Genomic DNA, 13483 nt, shown 5'->3' with positions numbered 1-13483 from the left:
AAGGGTGGTCTTGGGACCTACAACTTCCCACGACCGGCTGGCCGGTGGGGGCGTTCAGCGTTGGCACCCGGGAGATTGGGGAATTGTGTGCCTCCCACGCACCGCTTCTCGCGGTCAGCATCGGGAAGCAAGTTCCCGCGGGAGGGCCGGGTTTCCTGGACACCGTCTTCCTGGGGCCTCAGGGGGAGTGGAGGTGCTGCACCAGCGGCCGCTGACCCCTGGGTCCAAGTCTAAGTTCCCAAAGCTGTGGGTACAACTGGGTTTCCCAGCTTCCTGGGGGAGAGTTTTCAGGATGTGAGCAAAATCACAAAGGGGACTGTGGGTCCTAAGTATCCTGATCCCTGAGCTGTGGCTCTCTGACCCCAGCAGGCGTTTATTCCCAGGTAGGGGCAGAGGTTGGCAATGCAGAGGTTGGGCATCAGAGATGGGTGCGGAAAAAGGCAGATCTCAGACCTGGTGGCTCCAGCATCCCAGCTGGTGGGGAGACCTCGGGTGATTTGGTTCACCCATAAACTGGGTAGGACAGCCTCGGTGTGTGCCACCGCATAGCCACCCACCACAGATGCCTGTAGGGACGTGCCAGTGCCCGGAAGTGCTGGAGTCACCAGGTCTGCTCTGGGGCCTCTACTGCCCTCCCTGCCCTTTCTCCCTGCACGTCTGTCACCTTCAAAGGGCTTCTCCAGCACCTGAGCTCCCTTTCTCTCCAGCCTGGGCAGTCTTCAGTAAGGCGCGTGGTGCTCTGACTCCTCAGCTCTTCTCTTCCCAATTTATGGTCGACTGCATCCCGCCAGAGCCTAATCTCTCAATTTCCAAATGTCCAACACTTGCTTTCAAGACAGCTGTCTCTGTGATGAGACTCAAGAACCAATTTTAATCTGAAAAGCCAAGAACTTGACACTCTCCACCCTGTCCCCCTGTCTCTGGGCTCTTTCTATTTTCTGGGCAGGGTGTGCTGCTGAAGTCATCGGAAGAGGGAGGCAACTTGATACAACAGGGAAATGTGCATGAAAGAAACCTCAGTCAATGACACCAAGGTTTATCCTGTCACAAGAATGTGATTCAATTGAGAACTTCTTACTTTCTTTCTTTCTTTTTAAGTTTATTTATTCGAGAGGGAGAGAGAGAGGGCGCGCGCCAGCACAAGTGGGGGAGGGGCAGAGAGAAAGAGAGAATCTCAAGCAAGCTCTGTGCTACCAGCGCAGAGCCCAATTTGGGCTCTCGGGAAACCACAAGATCATGACCTGAGCTGAAACCAAGAGTCCGATGCTTAACTGACTAAGCCACCCAGGCGCTGGACAATTTCTTTTTGATTTGAGACGATTGGCCAATCAGAGTTTGGGACAAAGTCGATAAGGAGTTTGTGTGGAGAGCAAGGAGAAGATCACTTGTCTGAGAGCCGACTGGTAGAGCCGAGTTCCAGTTGGGGGCTGATGCTGTGGGCCTTGAGGCAAGCCTTAGCCTCCCAAAGGCTCAATTTCACCACCTGTAATACGGGGCTTGACCAGATGATTGTTTTGGTCTGTTCCAGCTCTGAAGTTCTGTGATGCTAGGATTCATGCCAAGAACAATTAAGGCCAGAAGCCAGATTTCTGATCTTGCTGAACTGACCACCTCTCCTTCTTTAAACTGAGTTTTCTTTTCAGTTTCTAAATCCAATTGTTTCTGTAACTGTTGGGCATTAGGTTGACCGTGGCCATCGGATGACGGCTGGACCCCCATGTAAACATTGGGGTGTAACAGGAAAAAAATCACGGGCTTTGGGGGCGCCAGGGTGCCTCAGTCGGTTAAGCGTCCAACTCTTGATTTCAGCTCAGGTCACGATCTCCCGGTTCAGGGGATCAAGCCCTATGTTGGGCTCCATGCTGACAGCGCAGAGCCAGTTTGAGATTCTCTCGCTCTCTTTCTCTCTCTCTCTCTCTCTCTCTGCCCCTCCCCCGCTCACACTGTCTCTGTCTCTCTCAAAATAAATAAATAAACTTAAAAAAAAAAAAAAAAAAGTCATGGGCTTTGAAGTTAGACCAGCCCAGGATTCATGTTAGGAGGTGTTCAACTGGAAGTAACTAATAACTACCTAACAGTGACTTCCAACCATAAAGACATTTTCCACTCACTCAAGAAATCTGGAGGTGGGAGGTCCTGAGGTTGGTTTGACAGGCCAGTGGCCACACATTCCAAGTTCCGTTTCCCATCTTCAGCGGGTTGGCTTTGTCCTTGTCACCTCATGGATCTTAAAAGGCTGCCCCGGGCCACACACCTTACCTTCCTACAAGATGCCGATAGACAGGGGGGAGAGGTGATAGACTCACAGGGAGAGAGTGTTTTCCAGAAGCCCCTGCTCCCACACCTTTTTTCTCCGGACTCGTTGCCCCAAACGGGTCCCATGCTCCCTCCCGTATCAGCCACCGGCAAGGGCGCCAGGATTCTTGTGGCCCGCTAAGCCCAATCGTAATGCTCACAAGATTTGCCACCTGGTTTTTTAAATTTGGGCTTCACTGGGGTACCGGGGTGGCTCAGTCGGTTAAATGTCTGACTTCGACTCAGGTCATAATCTCACAGCTCATGAGTTCGAGCCCCGCATCGGGCTCTCTGCTGACAGCTCAGAGTCTGGAGCCTGCTTCCGATTCTGTGTCTCCCTCTCTCTCTCTCTGCCCTCTCCCGCTCGCGCTCTGCACTCTCTCTATCTCGAAAATAAATAAACATTAAAAAATAATAATAAAATTTGGGCTTCATTTAACTGCCTGTGTGATATTGAACAAATCACTCAGCTTCTCTGAGCCCCGTTTTCAGCAGCTGAAATAGAGGCATAATCACACTAACGTCACAGGACGGTGGGAAGGACTGAGTCAGATGATGTGTGGGAAGTCTCCAGGGCATTTGACCGTCCCCTGTATGCCCCACGTGCTCAGGAAATGGTAACTCTTGCCCTTCCTAACATCGCTTTGGATGACGGTCGGAGAGGGTAGCCTCACTTAGCCCTCTCATCCCCGTTTTCAATTTCCATAAACTCCATTTCCGTGACAAGACACGCAGGAGCTTGCCAAAGTCAACACGTCGTCGGGCTCCAGTGTTTCCCGCTGTGGCACCTCCTGTCCTCACGGGCTCGGTGCCGCTCTGTACACAGCGGTTTTGGACGGTGGCCACTGCACATTTTGTGTCTGGATTTCTTGCGGGGGAGATTTAGCATCTGGCAGGATGGCCCCTGACTGTGACCCGTCTCCAGCAAGCATCGTCGCTGGGCGTGAGCTGCGACGAGACTTCTGTGAGGAGGGAGAGAACGGGTGTCCGCGGGAGAGGTGCTGCTTCCCTGGGACAGGGTGCCCTTCAGTGCTCCCACGGGGTTGGCTAAGGGGCGCCTCAAATTGCAAATCAGGCGGGGTTCTAGGGCTTCCGTCCCCTCCCCGCCTGCAGCCAATCCATCAGTTCTCTCTAAAGCCCACCCTCCTCCCACCACCTCTTCTCCTGTGGTCCCAGCAAGCCACTCCCTGGTCCCCTCCTGCCCCCCACCTGCCCTCACCTCCTCAGCACAGGCTCCTCCCAGCAGCCAGGCCGCGGTCCAAGGACGGGCACCATGTCAGATCTTGCCGCGGCTTGGGTCCTTCCTGTGGCCATTCCATTACGGGTGGAATAAAATCCGAGGCCTCGTGGTCTGACCCTGCCCACCTCTCAACCCCTGTCCTCACTCAGGGCCAGCTTCAGGGCGACCCATCTGCAGCGCACAGGGCCCCAGGCTTGCTCCTGACTCTGCTGTCACTGCCTGGAAGTTCTTAATCACTTCTGAACAAGGGTCTGCATTTCCGTTCTGCATGGGGGCCCATGAATTACGTCCTGTCCTTACCTTCTTACCTGCCACACTCAGCTCCCCTTCTCTAGAACACCCGGGTGTCCTTGTCCTCCTCGGCGTTGGCTGTTTCACCAGCTCCTTGTGGGGTCACTGCCTTCTCGGCGAGCCAGCCTCAGAGAAGACCCCCACCCCACTCCCCGTTGCCCGCCTGCTCATTGCCCACCCAGCACCCACCCTCTCGTCACACCCTCTTCCGGGGCTGGGGCATCGGGACCCGTCCGTGATGCTGGAGGCTCACCTTGTCCCTTGTACGCCAGAGGCCCCACAGGCACACGTTTTGTCACGTGCATTATATATGTTCCTCACAAGTGAGCATAACAAATGTCTGGTTCCAGAACTTGGGTTCTGTCTGTGGCTCGGAGGAAGTAACCAAGGAGTTCAAAAGTGTTGTTCACAGAAAGCGTTAACTGCTCTGTGACGTTGACTTGGGACAGGGGTCATCTGAAGGACAGAGTGAGTACAACTGTCCCTTCGGTGGTACTGGCACTGACTCGTGCATAGATGGGATTAATTGAATATCCTGAATGTTCAGTGGAGAGCTCTGATGTAATAAAATTAGAAACCGAAGTAAAGGACTGTGCCCAAGAGAAGAGCACCTTACACACACACACACACACACACACACACACACACAAACATGCACACACACACCTATGTGCACACACACCGCACACGAACGTGTACGTGCACACACACACATGCACATAGACACACATGCACACACACACACATACGCACACCACACACAGAGTCTAAGGCAGTGTCTCTCTTCTGAGCAGTGGGGAGGTCTCTGCCTGCAGCTGGGAGGTGGACTGAGCCCCAGATTCACGGGACTGAGGGGGCTGCCGGGGAGGTACGCACCCCTCCCCAGGAGTCCTGGGGTGCAGCCGCCTCTGACTTCGGACCCAGCGGCATCAGGCCGAGAGGGGGCTGGGATGCAGAGGACCCAGGGATCCCCAGCCTGCGCCAGGTGGCCCGGGGAGCACCTTCAAGGGCCTGAGTAGCTCTAGTGCCCCAGCAGGTGTTTCAGTCCCTTCTAGAGAAGATCTGGAGATTCAAACATTTTAGGTTTGAAGGCTAAAAATTACTGTCTCTTCTGAAGAGACCCATTGCTGGCCTCAAATGGCTTGGCCTGAGGCTGCGACACGAGGCAGCTTGGCTCTTTGAAGTCGCTTATGTCCTCGGGGCTGTGAGGCTCGGGAAAGACGCAGTGAAGTGCTCAGTGGGGGGCCCCGGCTCAAGGCAATGGGTCAGTCGGTGGCTTATCACTCAGTCCTCTTGTTCGTGAACATAACATACCTGGGCTAGTTTAAGCTGAAAGGGAATTATTGGTTATTGGGTGATCCACAGAAAGCTCTAGGGAGCTGGAGAAAGAGAGCAAGGCTGGTCTTCCAGGATCCGTGCCTAAAATCGTCCCACACCTCAGGTGGCAGGAGCTCAGCCCCATGGCCATCTCAGTGGCCACCGCCCTGATGCCACTTCTGCCCTGGGAACGGGACCCGGCAGCTCTGGGCGGGCTCTGCAGCCTCAGCCGACATCTTCACCCGAAAGTAGGCGTATTTGCTTCACCAGGGCGAGCAGGACAGGAGCCCCCCCTCCCCCTCTCCCCCACGCTGAGCCTGTTCCTGCATATTCTTTACCTCTGAATCAAGGGCTTGCGTGGGCGTGGCTCATTGATGGGGCTGCGTCCTAGCTGCAAGGGAAGCTGGGGATCGAATCCTGGCTTCTCCAGAGAGAATTCCTCTCAGCCTGAAGATTTCCTCAAATAAGGAAAGCTTAGAAGACAAAGTATCTACATATGAGACAGCTGTACACGATGCGGAGCATGGGCACCAAAATCAAAGGAAACTTCAAAAACTAGTCTTCACCTAAGCCAGGGGCTTGGTTTCTCTGTCCAAGGCCCATTTGGCATCAGTCTTTGGGGCGGTGGCAACACGGTGTCCCGTGACAAGACTGTGACAGGACTGGGGACAGATCGCTGGGCGGGTGGACAGCCTCTCCTGACCAGTGAGGTCTGGGGCTGGGGTCATACAAGACTAATGTCCCGGTTACCAGGCTTCTGCAGCTTCCAGCGGCTCCTGCTTTGAACCCCAGAGTTCCAGTGGTGCAATTTCTCCAACAGGCTGTTAGGCCAGGGCGCACCACCCAAGGGAAATAATAATAAAAATGATCATCGTCCTAATTTGCATTGTGCCCGGCGCTGAACCAAGCACTTTAAATCTCTGAACACTCACAGTAACCCCACAAGGTGGTTGATTACTATCCCCGCCCGACTGATGTGCAGAGAGGCCAAGAAAAGCATGCAGCCGGTATGTGGAGGACTGGGATTCGAACCCAGGTCCTTACTCCTTAGCCACAAAATGTGCTGTTGCCGTGCAAGCTGCGGACATGAATTCTCCAAGTCTCGCTCCCAACTAGCCACATATACTACCACACAGAGGCCGCAGTGGGTCGTGTGAGGGATCCCCAAGGTCCATTGTGACAACACACGGCGTGTAGGGGACATGGCTGTCCTCCACCGGGTAGGGATATCCCCTAAGGATCCCGCGGTGTTCCTCCCACACAGGGGGACTTGGGAGTGGGGGAGGGGTCCCCACAGGCAAACTGTCTGAGGAAGAGGGTGAACCCTTCACGTCTCTGAGGACACGACAGCTCCCGCAAGAGCCGAATAGGGCCAGAAAGCTGGTCTTTCCCAGCGGGAGGCCCAGAGGCTGGACATGCAAAGTGCGAGACCCCTTTGGCCGGGGGTGGCAGGCGGGGCGTGGACAGGTGTCCAGAGAGGGGGCATGGCCCAGACTGCAGCTTCTGAAGACAGCATGCTGTGGAAGGTGGTCCTAGCTCAGCCTGAACCACCACTTGCCTGGTGAACTTGGTCAGCTCGGAGGGTAAAAGTACTCTAGACTTGTTTGTTGGGCTGTTTATTCGAGCGCTGACTTGTTTTTAGAAAAGAATCTGCAGTAGGATATAAGAAAGCAAAACATGAAATTATATATATATATATATATATATATATATATATATATATGGCCCAAGAGAGAGATTTAAAACCAAAATTAAGACAAGGATAAAGTCAGAATGCAAACATTCAAGCCACGGGGGTCAGCCTAAGGACTATGGTGCTTAGTGTGGTTTCGAGATTCTTCTTGGCCGGAGTGAAAAGACACATCCAGTCAGCTCCCTGACTCACACGTTTTCCAGTCTCCCTGCTTCTGCCGGCGTCTTTCCAGGTCAGAAGTCCTGTTTTTAGTCTGTTCTCACGGGGACCTCACTCTTGCTCTCTCCCTCTCTGCCCTCATTTCCCTTGCCCTGCCCTGGGTTTATTTTCAGCCGCCTCTTCTTTCTGAAGCTGCAGGGGCTGCACAAAGGAGGCCAGTCTCCAGCCCTCCGGCTCCTCCCCTCCTTGGGGGAACAGGCCCACGTCAGCCCCGGCCTGCCCTCCCCGCGTGGCCCGCGTGGGCAGCCAGGTTTGGAAGCCAGCGTGGAAGGAGACCCGCACCCGGCAGCAGCCAGCGCGGGATAGAGTAGAGCTCCGGCTTCTCCTTCAGAGCTAAGGGACCGCTCTGACCTCCCTCGTTACTCCTGGCTCGTTTATAATCAGCTTTTCCATTATCTTGCAGCGAAGCCCTCCCAGAATCACATTAATTGCCTATAACTACAGCTGGGTGGTTCATTTATTCTTTCTAATTTGGAAGATCCAAATGGTTTAACCCCTATTTTTATTTTAAAAGCTTTAGGGGTTTTGTAAACTTTGGAGGCCCTAAAGCCATCGTGGCAGACACATACGCGCTCACGTAAGTCCGAGCACACGTGCACCTTCACACGCCCCATGGCACGTACCACGCAGGACGGACCTTTCGGGTCAGGGGTCGGAGGAGGGTGATATGACCTGAGGCATTGCTGTGTAGACAGCGCTAGGGCCATTATCACCCACACCGATGACGCCACCACCACCACCTTCCCTGCCACCATCTCCACCTCCGCCCCACCCCCACTATCGCCACCACCCCCATCACCACCCCACCGTCACCTTCACCACCACTGGTCCAGGTGCCCGAAATCCCACCGTGGCACCATTGCAGTCGGAGGGGAGCTCAAATGAGTGTGTGTGAGGCTGAGAGTGTGCGGGCACGCGCACAGGTACACGCACGTGCGTGCCTTATCAGTTAAATAATGAACAAAGAAATGTGAAAAAAGGAAACTTCTGCCGACCCCTCTGCAACATTGTCAGAGCTCTTGTTTACATATTCATATCGTAACAGAACAGAGCGTAAGTTTGTCTTAAGCAGATCATCAGAAAACTGGAGTACGCGGAAGAGAAGTGGTTCTCAAACTTTCTCATGCATGGGAACACCCAGGGGGCTGGCTAGACGGCTGAGCCCCACCCCAGCGTTTCCCAGTCAGTAGATCCGGGGCGGGGCTTGATAGTTTGCGTTTTCGAACAGGTTCTCAGGTGCTGCTGGTTCCGGGCCACACTTGAGAATGAGCACAGTAGGTTAGAACACACCCAGACTCACACACGGGCACACACACCACAGACTCGTGCATCAACCCTTGCAGAATGGAGCAGCCCTTTTCGATGTAAAAATTCTTGTCAAAAGAAAGCTTGAAGAATGTAAAGAAATTAAAATGATGAGATAAAATCATACTAGCCAGCTGAGAAGAGTAGTGTTCTAATAGCGGCCCAGAGGTGTGAATTTGGGGCTTCCAGAGATTATGCGAAGTTTTGAGGTTCAGGGAAACATAAGCTACCCTAAGTGGGGGATGGAACCCTTCAGGAACGGCTGGAGGCCGAACTTAAACAGGGACTGAGGGAGAGTTGGGCAGGGGGCTTGGTGAGGCGGCAGGCAGGGAGGGGTTCCTGCTGGAGGGAAGAGCGTAGACGAGAAGGTGATGGTCCAGGCGGTGGGGGGCAGGACCACAGACCAGCACTGGCCGCCCTGAGGCCTCTAGCAGCCTGGAGATGCCTCCGGTCATTGCCAGGATTGAATGAGATTGCGGCCTGCTCCATTGCAATTCAAGGGAAAAACAGACGGGCTTGAAGTTGTATGTAAATATTTGTTCCTTTGTCCCAGACTTGAGCCTCATGTTTTCAAAAGGAATGGAAGAAAAGGTGTGTGTGTGTCGGGGGTGGGGGGCACGTGGGGTCGAAGCCCCACTCCACCCCCAGCTCCAGTTATCCCTGTCTTGTCTCTGGAATGCCCCTTCTGGCATGTTCTTCGTCTGAGTGGCTTTCCATTTCCAGAGTTTCTGCTAAAGGTGCAGATGTCCCTGGTGCAAGATGCCTTGGTGCAAGATGCCTTGAGCGGGTAAACGCGGGGAGGTGGCTTCCAGGCTGGCACCCTCCTGTTGCCCACACAGATCCGGCATGTTCGGGCTAACGCCTCTCACCTGGTGGCCCAGGAGTATATTTTACGCTGTTATTTCAACCCTCCCCGCATCTAGGGAGCAGCCAGAAAATAACAGGTCTCAAAACAGACCGGGTTTGGAGACCTCAATATTCAGATGGAAAGAAACCTCATTTGAAGCCAATCCCAATTCTAGACACAAAATATGGGCTTGTTACCAGGAAGTATCGAGGCCCTCAACATTTCTTGAAACAAACCCTTCCTTGCCCTCAAATCACATCTGTGACATTAACCCAGGTCCCGCCATATGGCTCAGAGGGCGTCTGCCTCGGAGGGTTCCCTAACTCTGCTATGACTGGACTCCCCAGGGGAGCATTTGCAAATCTCAGTGCCCAGAACACACCCCAGTCCAGTTAATTCAGATCTCCTGAGGGGCGACCTGTGCATCTGCTTTTTTTTTCAAATGCTCCAGATGATGCTGACGGGCAGCCAAGTTTGAGAGCCAGTGGCTGTGTCTTGTTCAAGGTGAGAGAAACCTGGTGGGCTTCCTGCCCCACCTGCTGGCTCTCCGGCTTCAGGGAAATTAACCTGGAGCCCACGAGGCTCAGCGCCCTCACCCGTGAGCTGAGCGAGTAACTCTTTCGTCACAGGGTTGTTGTGAGCAATGCGGAGAATGTGTGTGAACACGTCCGGGGCACAGGTAGCGCCTGGCAAAAGGGAGAGGCTATTATTTGTAATTTAAGAAACTGAGGCACAGGGGCGTCATGTACACCTGAGTCTGGGTCCGTGTCCCATCTGGAAGAGGAGATGGTTGCATTAGACGATGTCTTAGGCTCCTCTGAGCTCTCACACTCTGGGATTCTGCAAAGGGGCTGAAATGAGTCCTGTCTCCCCTCCAACACCTGAGAAAACCATGGGAATCCACACTCAGTAAAACAAAATAGGCAAAACCGGGCACGCGGGCTACTGGATTATTCTCCTCCCCACCTCCCGGGTTGCTCTGGGACCTCATCTCAGCAGAGATCGGCCTTTCAACCTCTTGCCCTTCTTTGCCACCAGGTCATGTCTGGGGGCAAATGGACAGGGCCCAGGAGTGACCAGTCAAGGCCACGGCCCCTCAGGCAGTGCTGCAGGCAGACCACGGCTGGGAGGCTCCTGGGCCCCAAGAGAGGGTGTTGACAAACATCTGGAGCAGGGGTCCTGGACCTTGGTACTGTTGACATTGGGGGTGGCTAATTATTTCTGGGGGCTGCCCGGTGCATGGAGGGGCGCCCAGCGGGAGCCCTGGCCTCTGTCCGCTAGATGCTAGGAGCAGTCCCCCCAACATCTCCAGGCATTGCCAAACGTCCCCGGGGAGGGGGGCAGAGTCGCCTCCCCACACCCCCACACCACTGCTCTGGAGGCCCATCTTTCCTGCCCCACATGCAGCAAGGAAGAATGTTGTCCTTCATGTGTCAGTACAGATTCATTTTGATTTGCTCTTTTTATTTATTTATAAAAGAGATGTGTTTGTTTTTTTTTTTTTTTAACGATTCATTTTTGAGAGAGAGTGTGAGCAGAGTGGGGCAGAGAGAGATCAGGCTCCAAGCTGTCAGCACAGAGCCCGATGTAGGGTCCACACCCTCCAACTGCCAGATCCTGACCTGAGCCGCAATCAGATGCTGAACGACTAAGCCACCCAGGTGCCCCTGTATTGCTCATATTTAAAGTCACAAGAGAAGGGGCGCCTGGATGGCTCAGCTGGTTAAGCATCTGACTTTGGCTCAGGTCATCATCTCAGGTCATCATCGCATGGCTCCTGAGTTCGAGCCTGCGTGGGGCTCTGTGCTGACAGCTGGAAGCCTGGAGCCCGGAGCCTACTTCAGATTCCACGGCTCCCTCTCTCTGCCCCTCCCCCACACCCTCTGTCTCTCGCTCTCACAAATGAATAAAACATTAAAAAAAAAGTCACAAGAGAGAAGAACCACTCTACAAAGGGCAGACTTGTTTCAACTCAAAGGTGGGCAGGGAAGACGAGAGGAAAGGGACGGGAATGGGGTGCTCTCCCGAGTGCTGTTGAAAGGAACAAAATGGAGCCTTGGGAGCTGCGGCAGGGCGGAGCCCTCACAGCAGAGCTGACGGCGGGGGTGGGCGGTGCCGGCCTTGGGGACAGGGGCCCACGACGCTCCGCCGGCAGGGCCTGGGGACTCCTGGGTGCGTCTTCCGCCGCAGAGAGGGATGTTCCGTTTGCACTGATGAGTGGGTAAGCAGGTTACAGAGGTCAGAGACACGATGCCACCCCTATTTTGGAAAAATAATATGCATCTATGCCCACACCCACACCCAGCGCAAAATGTGGCTGTGGATACACCGAGACGCTGATACGGTTACTGACAGAAGTCGGGACTTCAGGTGGCTTTTCTCCCTCGTTTGCTTATCTGTCCTTTTTCTACCGTGCACATTGCACTAGCTGGCAGGAAGGAAAAAAATCACGCGAAGGAAAGGCAAACACTTGGGCAAAGGCACGTGAAAACCCCAACTGCCAGAAACACGGCTGGGGAGTCGCCAAGAGGCGGCAGGAGAGGCGGGCATGGCCCCCGCAGCCACGGCCCCTCTGCGGGCGCGGCCCGGGGGTCTAGAGACGGGAGAGCCCGGGAAGGGGCTCAGAGAGTGCCGGGCGCAGGGCCGCGGGCGGCCCGGGGGAGCTGTCGGGGGTGGGAGGTGGACACAGACCCCGCACCCCTTCCGGGACCTCAGTCCAGGCCGCGGACACGCCCCCTTGCGGGGGCGACACGTGCGGCCCCGCGGCTGGGACCACGCCTCTGGGACGCGGGGGTCTGGAGGGCGCCGCGTGGGGGCCCGGGAGCCCCCGACGGCCCCGGTCCAGGGGCCGGGGGCGGCAGAAGGCCGGCCGGCGAGGCTTCGTTCCGGCCCACTCCGCGGAGGCGCTGGCGACGCTGGGGCACCCGGGCGGCGGCTCTGCCCCCTCGTCCCCGGCCGCGGGGAGCCTGCGCCTCGGCCTCCGGGCCCCGGGTCGCCAGCCGCCGCCCCGCCCCGCGGCCCCGGCGCCCCCGACGGCGCCGCACGGAAGGCCGCGCGCAGGAGCCGCGGGGCCCGGGCTCGGTCGCCCTCTGCTGGGCGAAGCGCGAAGGGCAGCCTCAGGTCCACCCTGCCTCCCCTGCTGCCGGAAGGCTGCCTGAGTCACTGACACTGGGAAGACTGTGCGGGGGGGGGGGGGGGGGGGGGGGGGGGGGGGGGCGGGCGTAGGGTGGAGGGGGGGAGCACTTCAAGGAGGTGGAGGCCGTGATTCTGGAAGGAGGCAATTGGGGCCCTTCTCCTTCCCCAATATACCGTTGGCAATAATTTTTTATTCTCAAAAAAAAAAAAAAAAGTGTAATCACTTCTAGTTAGAAGACTCATCAATGCTCACGGGGAAAAAAAGCAAGCAGTACAGAAGAGTGTAAAGAATGGTTTACAGATCACCCAAACTCAGCACCCACTGGTAACTGCATGTAAATAGATGCGTATTTATTTACGCAAATAGCTTGATGACACTTTTCACGTCAAGAATAATGCCACATAGCCAACCTTTCTGGAGCTGTGGCTTTTGCCAGCACTTTATAAAGTTGGTTCTGTGGATTCTTAAGAGGCCTATGCTTGCCTCACAATTTGGCCGGCAATTAGGACTTGACTCTGCAAGGGACAGGTGCTTTGCTCATGTGGCCCAGAAGATGAGGAAAGTGCCATCTCTGTCCATGAGCCTAGGTTAGCTCAATGGGAGGCTGACCCTCGGCCGGGAGGCCGCAGAGAGAAGCAGGAGAGGCAACCAGGGTGAATGCCAAGATTATCACCAGAGGAACCAGCCTGTGACTGCTGCACACACACACACACACACACACACACACACACACACACTCTTACTGCTTCTTTTGAACAACTTTCTATTCCATGCTATTTTATCATATTCTATGCTGTGCTAGTCAATTCCATTCCATTCCATTCCATTCCATTCCATTCCATTCCATTCCATTATTCCTTTCTATTACAGCTGCCAAATACTGATAGCATTGCATGGCAAATTATCTAATCTCACAGGCTAAGATTTAGAAAAACTAAAGCGTGTAACAAAGTCTCATCCTTCCCTTCCTCACTTTCCCCAGCCTTAGGTCAGAAGGTGCCTTTGTTCTGACCCCAGGTAGCTCAGGGGTCTCCCCTCAGTTAGAACCAGAACTCCCTTTGGACCTAATCACAGCCTTCATTTACCTCTGTGCAAGCCCTGTTCTACCGGCCAGGACATCCCTTCTTCCTTTGGTCTCTC

The sequence above is a fragment of the Panthera pardus genome, unplaced genomic scaffold (assembly GCF_024362965.1).
Source record: "Panthera pardus isolate Hobbes unplaced genomic scaffold, ASM2436296v1 HiC_scaffold_17, whole genome shotgun sequence".
Lineage (NCBI taxonomy): Eukaryota > Metazoa > Chordata > Mammalia > Carnivora > Felidae > Panthera > Panthera pardus.
This window is presented reverse-complemented; position numbering follows the sequence as displayed.